The sequence below is a fragment of the Chaetura pelagica genome, unplaced genomic scaffold (genome assembly GCF_000747805.2).
Source record: "Chaetura pelagica isolate M959 unplaced genomic scaffold, ChaPel_1.0 scaffold438, whole genome shotgun sequence".
Lineage (NCBI taxonomy): Eukaryota > Metazoa > Chordata > Aves > Apodiformes > Apodidae > Chaetura > Chaetura pelagica.
This window is the reverse complement of record NW_009954113.1, coordinates 997431-1003509: the sequence shown is the minus strand read 5'-3', so window position 1 is coordinate 1003509 and position 6079 is coordinate 997431.

Below are 6079 nucleotides of genomic sequence, written 5' to 3'. Positions count from 1 at the left end.
TGCCCTGCCCTGCCACAGCCCACCAAGATGTTCTGGAAACACAAACCTGTGTGTCAGGGTACAGAGCCCAGCTGCTGCTGGCTGGGGTGGGGGGACAACTGTGTCCCCTGGGATGGACTCAGCCAGGGTCCTCTACCCCCCCTGCACTAATGGGAGATCTGTTCTTTATCCCAGGCTTGGCTTTGCTGGGAAATTACTGGACCAGCTGGAGAGATGCTGGCCCAGGAGTGGAGCTGCTGTGAGAAAGGGAGCAGAGCCTGAGCATGATGCTTCAGTCCTGGAAGCCAAATGAGACCTAAGCTCACCTGGAGCAAAAAAGAAGCGAAGAACCAAATGATTTTATGGGAAGCACCTATGTGAAGGGATTCACCTGCCTGGGGCATCCCAGCAGACATGTCAACACGCACAGGACAAAGGCCAAAGCCACGTCCACCTGAGGATTTCTGTTTCCTAGGATGGAAGGTGCCCAGGGTCAGCATTCATGAACAGGCTCCAGGGCATCCCTGGCCCATAGCAAGGCCCCCATGGGGCTCTGTGGGCCCAGGGTTTGCTGGGTCTGAGACAGCAGCTATATGGGAAGAGAGGAATGGCTCAGCTGGGAGGGAACCCACGGAGGCAAGGCTTGATGAAGAAATCATTATGCTCCGAATCAGTCCTGCCTGTAACTGAGTCTCATGGTTATTTAACTGGAGCTCCTTCAGGGCTGGGGGAATAGCTCATTTCTCTGAGCAGTATGATGAACCATGTACACAGACCCAGCCATCTCTTACAAGGAGCAGTGCTGCAGAGAGAGCTGCTTCCTGGGGGATGGCAGCTGGAGTTTGCCTTGGCACGAGCAGAATTATGTTTTGTGCCAGAGGAGGCAGGTGCTGCAGCCTGTGCACTCACCCAGCTTGGAAGGTACAGGGAAACCTCCACTGGTTTGGATCAATAGCAAGAAGTAATGACCATTTCTTACCTTAGAGTCACAGGACATGAAAGCCACTTATTGATCAAACGGTTTTGGAAACAAGCAGCAAAACTCCAAGGATTTTACCACTAACTTTGTTTAACCAACTGTGCAGGAGGGTGGTTTGATGTGGGCCATTTCTGGGTACATGAAACAGAATTAATTTGTTCTCCCTGAAAGCCAGCAGACAGGAATATGAAATATTTAAATAGCCAAACCGTGTTTGTGCTGTGCCGAGCGTCACAGCCCCCAGTGTGTGACTCTGCTTTCTGTGCAGGCAGGTTTGGAGCACTCTGTTCCTGCAGTTTTTTGGCAGGTATGGTGCCTGTGCCCCTTGCTGGAGGGGGTGAGGGTGTTTCCTGGTGGGGCAGCAAAAGACACAAGCTCCTGCTTTCATTTATTTGCCTGCAGGGTGCTTTGCCTTGAGGAGGGAGGGGAGAAACTTTGGTGGGCTTGAAAAAGAGCAATGCTTTTGTGCAGGGCCTGAGAACCAGGTCCTGCAGGTCTGCACACTGGGCCAGGGATCTGCTGTTCCTCTGGCTCTGCCCTGCTGCCCTCACAGCCTGGCAGCTCCCACTGGGCATGGCACCCTCAGCCCATCCTCCTGTTCCTGGGTGCAAAGGGGCACAGGGTAGAGAGCCTGGAAACAGACACCAGCTCAGCTTCTGCAGGAAGCTGTGTTCTCTGGTGTGATGGAGAGGTGTTCTCCTGCCTGCTCTGCCCCAGGCAATGGACCTGGGGAGAGTGGAAACCTGTTTAACTCAAATTTTTATCCCAGCCACTTCACTTGCTCCTGCCCTCCTGCCCTAGAGCAGCTGGGTGGAGGGCTTGCCTGTGCCAGCTGCATAACCTGTGCTCTGGGGCTCCTTAGGGATCACATTTTTTTGCTTTCTTCACCCAGGTTTCCTCCTCTCTGCTCAGGACACGAGTGTTTCTTCTTTCTGCACTTAAAACCTCCCCTGGCTGAGCAGAGATGCTCTGTGGGACTGTGACCAGCCAGAGCCCACAGCATCCCTGGCAGCCCCAATACCACTGTGCTGCCCCATCACTCTCCCAGTCAGCAGCTGCTGGTGAGGGTTTCTGTGGGGCTCAGGTGCTCTCGGTGGGACTGCTGTGTTTTCACACAGCAGCTGGTGCCAAAGGTGCTCTTGCCTCCAGTGGGTGGGTAACTGGGTCTCTCCTCACATTAATGCAGCTTCTCCCTCCTTTGCTTTGGCCTCTCTGCACAGAGGACATGAAACATGCAAAACCTGTGAAAACAGAAAGGGAAAAACCAGCTGAAGTCACCCTGCAGGGCTGGGGAGGGGGGGGCTGCCCTCATCCTCGGTGTCCCCACCTGGCCAGAACAGAGTCACACTCCCAGTGGGTGCCTGGGGGAGCCAGGGCTTTCCCCCAGAGAAAGAAGACAAGGGGTGGGGGGTGGCATTTGCCCTTTTATGGCAAGAACATTCTGGTTGAAAGGTTTTTAATCTTTACTTGTATCTCCTGGACCCAGAGGAGCTGCCAGAAGGCTTAAGGAGCTGCAGAGCCCAAGAGCCAGTGCTCAGACTGGCTGCTGGCAGAGCAATTGCCACTTGGCTGCACCCTCAGGAAGGGCACAGCAGATCCCTGCTCCAGAGTCCCTTGTCCCTGCTCCAGGGTCCCCCACCCCTGCCTGAGCCCTCCGGACAGGCTGGGGGGCAGAACCAGCATCCACAGTGAGAGGCAGAGGCTGCTGAGACACCTTTATATTTCATTAGAGTTTGACTCTTCCTCCACCTGTTTCCTGTGGCAGATTTAGGTCCTTAAGAAAGAAGTCCTAAAAAAACCAACCAAACAAAAAAAAACACCACAAAAATCTGTTCTCCAGCTTCTCTGAGCCCTTTCGAGAAAGCCAACGTGGGCAATAAGGGAGCAGCATCCCTCCCTGAGCGCAGTGAGCTCAGGAGCTCTCCTGGCTCCCACCTGCCCTGCTGCTCTGGCCGGCAGCTCCTGCGCCCAGCCCGGCGGTGGGAGAGGCTCCTGCATGAGGAAACGGGGAAAATTCACCTCGGTTTTTGGGATGCTGCCCCTTTGCTGGGCTCTGGGGCTGCCTCCCCCCTCCCCAGGGCAGAGCCAGCCCCGCCGCCCGCTGCAGAGGGGGCTGTGCCGTTGCAGCAGGTCCCTGACCTGAGCCCCTGCAGCCCCCGGGTTGGGGCTGGGGGGTTTGGTTGGAACCTGTGTCCCCCGCCTCCCGCCACCCGGCCCCGCTGCTCACCCCGCTCCCCGCAGCACCGCTCGGCGCTTTTCCCCCCGAGGAGCAGCGCCCTGGTTGCCGGTGGGAGGATGAGGCCCCTTCCTCAGGATGTGAATCACGTCTGTGCGGTGCCTGCTCCCGCACCCGCTGCCTCCGCTGGCCGAGGGCTGCTCCCCAGGGCAGGGCCCGGGGGAAAGGAGCCTGGATGTCACAGCTGCGGGCAGGGAGCCCCTCTGCTCCGGTCACTGCCTGGGTTTGGGGACCAGGAGCCGAAAGAGGGAACATGTGCTACAGAGCCTGCACTTGTATGGGAAGAGGAATGAGTTGGGGCTGCTTTTCCTCCCCCTCTATTCTGCATTGGTGAGGCCACATCTGGAGTATTGTGTCCAGTTCTGGGCCCCTCAGTTCAAAAAGGACAGGGAACTGCTCGAAAGAGTCCAGCGCAGAGCTACAAAGATGATTAGGGGAGTGGAACATCTCCCTTATGAGGAAAGGCTGAGGGAGCTGGGTCTCTTTAGCTTGGAGAAAAGGAGACTGAGGGGTGACCTCATCAATGTTTACAAATATGTAAGGGGTGAGTGTCAGGGGGATGGAGTTAGGCTTTTCTCAGTGATGACCAGTGATAGGACAAGGGGTAATGGGTGTAAATTGGAGCATAGGAGATTCAAGGTGAATATCCGAAAAAAATTTTTTACTGTAAGAGTGACAGAGCCCTGGAACAGACTGCCCAGGGAGGGTGTGGAGTCTCCCTCACTGGAGACATTCAAAACCCACCTGGATGAGTTCCTGTGTGATGTACTCTAGGTGACCCTGCTCTGGCAGGGGGGTTGGACTAGATGATCTCTCGAGGTCCCTTCCAGCCCCTAAGATTCTATGATTCTATGATTCTATGATTCTATGATTCCTCTGCTCCACGTGCTGCGCTCCCCTAAGAGCGCTGAGGAGGAGCTGTTTGTGTCTCAGTCTCTCATCACACCTGGGGGGACTTCACTCGCCTCAGTAAATACCACGGTTCCCTCAGAGGAAGGAGCTGGTGGGATGTTCAGCCTGACATTTCAGAGCGCCGAGGGGATCTGGGTGCCCGGCTCCCATGACAATGAGCGTGGCCTTGCAAGTTCTGCCTTTAACGTGATGTGACTCCGAGTGTGGTAAGTAATGAAAATGGGAAAATAAGGAAAAAAAGAAAACAGGCTCCCACGAGCAGGAACTGTACCTGCCTTTTGTGCAGCTTGGCCCAGCAGAGTGGAAAAAGCTGGTGCACAGATTCCAACATGGTTATCAATACTTATAGGGGGAAATTAAAGACATACTCTCAGTGGTTTCTGCTGTTACTGGGTCTCATATGCAGCAGCTACGGAGGCTGCATTTGAAAAGTGGGAACATACAGTAAAAGAACAACAAAGAAGAAACAAGCAGAGCTCCAAGTTTACAATTAAAATGAGAAGAATTCAGCCTTGCATGGCTAAGTGTGAAGTGCAGCCTGCACTTAGGGTAATGTGCTGCTTTCCCTTGTGAAAGTACACAGGAAAGGAATCAAAACGACCTGTTATTATTTTCATTATCACTCTCATTCCTTTGCACACAGAAGGAGTTATTTCTGTTGTGCAGATTTCTATGTGCACACCAGCAGTGCATGGGGTCCCACCCCGAGGCAGAAGGTGCCCCCGCAGCACAGGCTGGCATGATGGGGGGAGAAACCCCCCCACTCAGCTCCCGCTCTCCCTGGCAGCTGCAGAGGCCTCGGGAAGGTTCCCTTAATGTCCTCAGGACACCAGTGCAGCACGAGGAGGGATGCCTGCCATTTATTACTGCTCCTCAGCATCAAACTCCCAGGGTGCCAGGGTTAGTAGCAGCCTGTCTGCTGAGGGCAGGACGACGTCAGCACGACAGGTCAGCTACGTTTTATTACTGTAATGAACCTTTGAAAGCAGCAGTGTAATCACAGCTCTGGGCCTGTTCCTGGTAACTCTCCTGGGTGTTTAATTCCACAGAGCTTGCGGGGCATTCTTCAGGCAGAGAGCCTGTGGGATGGAGGGCTGGATGGCAGCGGAGCAGGGACACAGGCCACAAAAGGAGGATGCTCACATGGCTGCAGAGTCAGAGCTAAATCCCACAAATGAGAATTTATAATATCTTGTTGACCACAGAAATATTTTATTATCTTTCAGTTAGAGTTGTTTACTGTTTTGATTTGAAGTTTCACTGCCTCAGCTCCCAGATCAGGCGTGATGCAGCACCAGGCTGGCATGGGGAGACTTGGATAGTGGAGCAGGACACTGAGGAGGAGGCTGACAGATCTGGTTCTCAGTGTTCCTGAGTGCAGGCAGCAAGAAAAAATATGGCAAATGTGGTTTGCAGACTCCTCCCTGCTAGTCAGTTCCAGCATTTACAGTGAGTTGGGTAAAAGAAGGTCATTATTTGAACTGTAAGTTTTAAAAACAACATTCTGAGAGGCCCGGTGAGCTGGTAGGCTGGGCAGCCTTGTGCCCGGGTGTGAGCCCTGCCCTGTGCCCAGGAGGGTGGCCCTGCCTGGGTGGCCGTGCTGGAGCCCCAGCCTGGATCCCCTCTAAACTTACAGCTCCTGGTGCGGTGCAGAAAACCAGGGCGGAGCAAAACAGCTCAGCCCGTGACTTTGGGAAACCTCAGACTCCTGAGGGGCTTTGGGAAGAACTGTCGTTCTCCCTGCCAGGCACGTCCCGCGGGCACAGGCAGGGACAGGATTTCCCTGGGGCCTGGGGGTTTTTAACTGTGCTGATTATGATGGTTACTGTTAATGACCCTGGTCCCAAGAGCTCATCCCCCTGCCCTGCTGCCCCCCCCGCCGCCTGCCCCGCACCCCGCGGGCCGGGCAGGGATGCAGGTGCGGGATGCAAATGAGCTGCGTGGGCGGGGCCTTTCCAGACACCGCCCCCCCC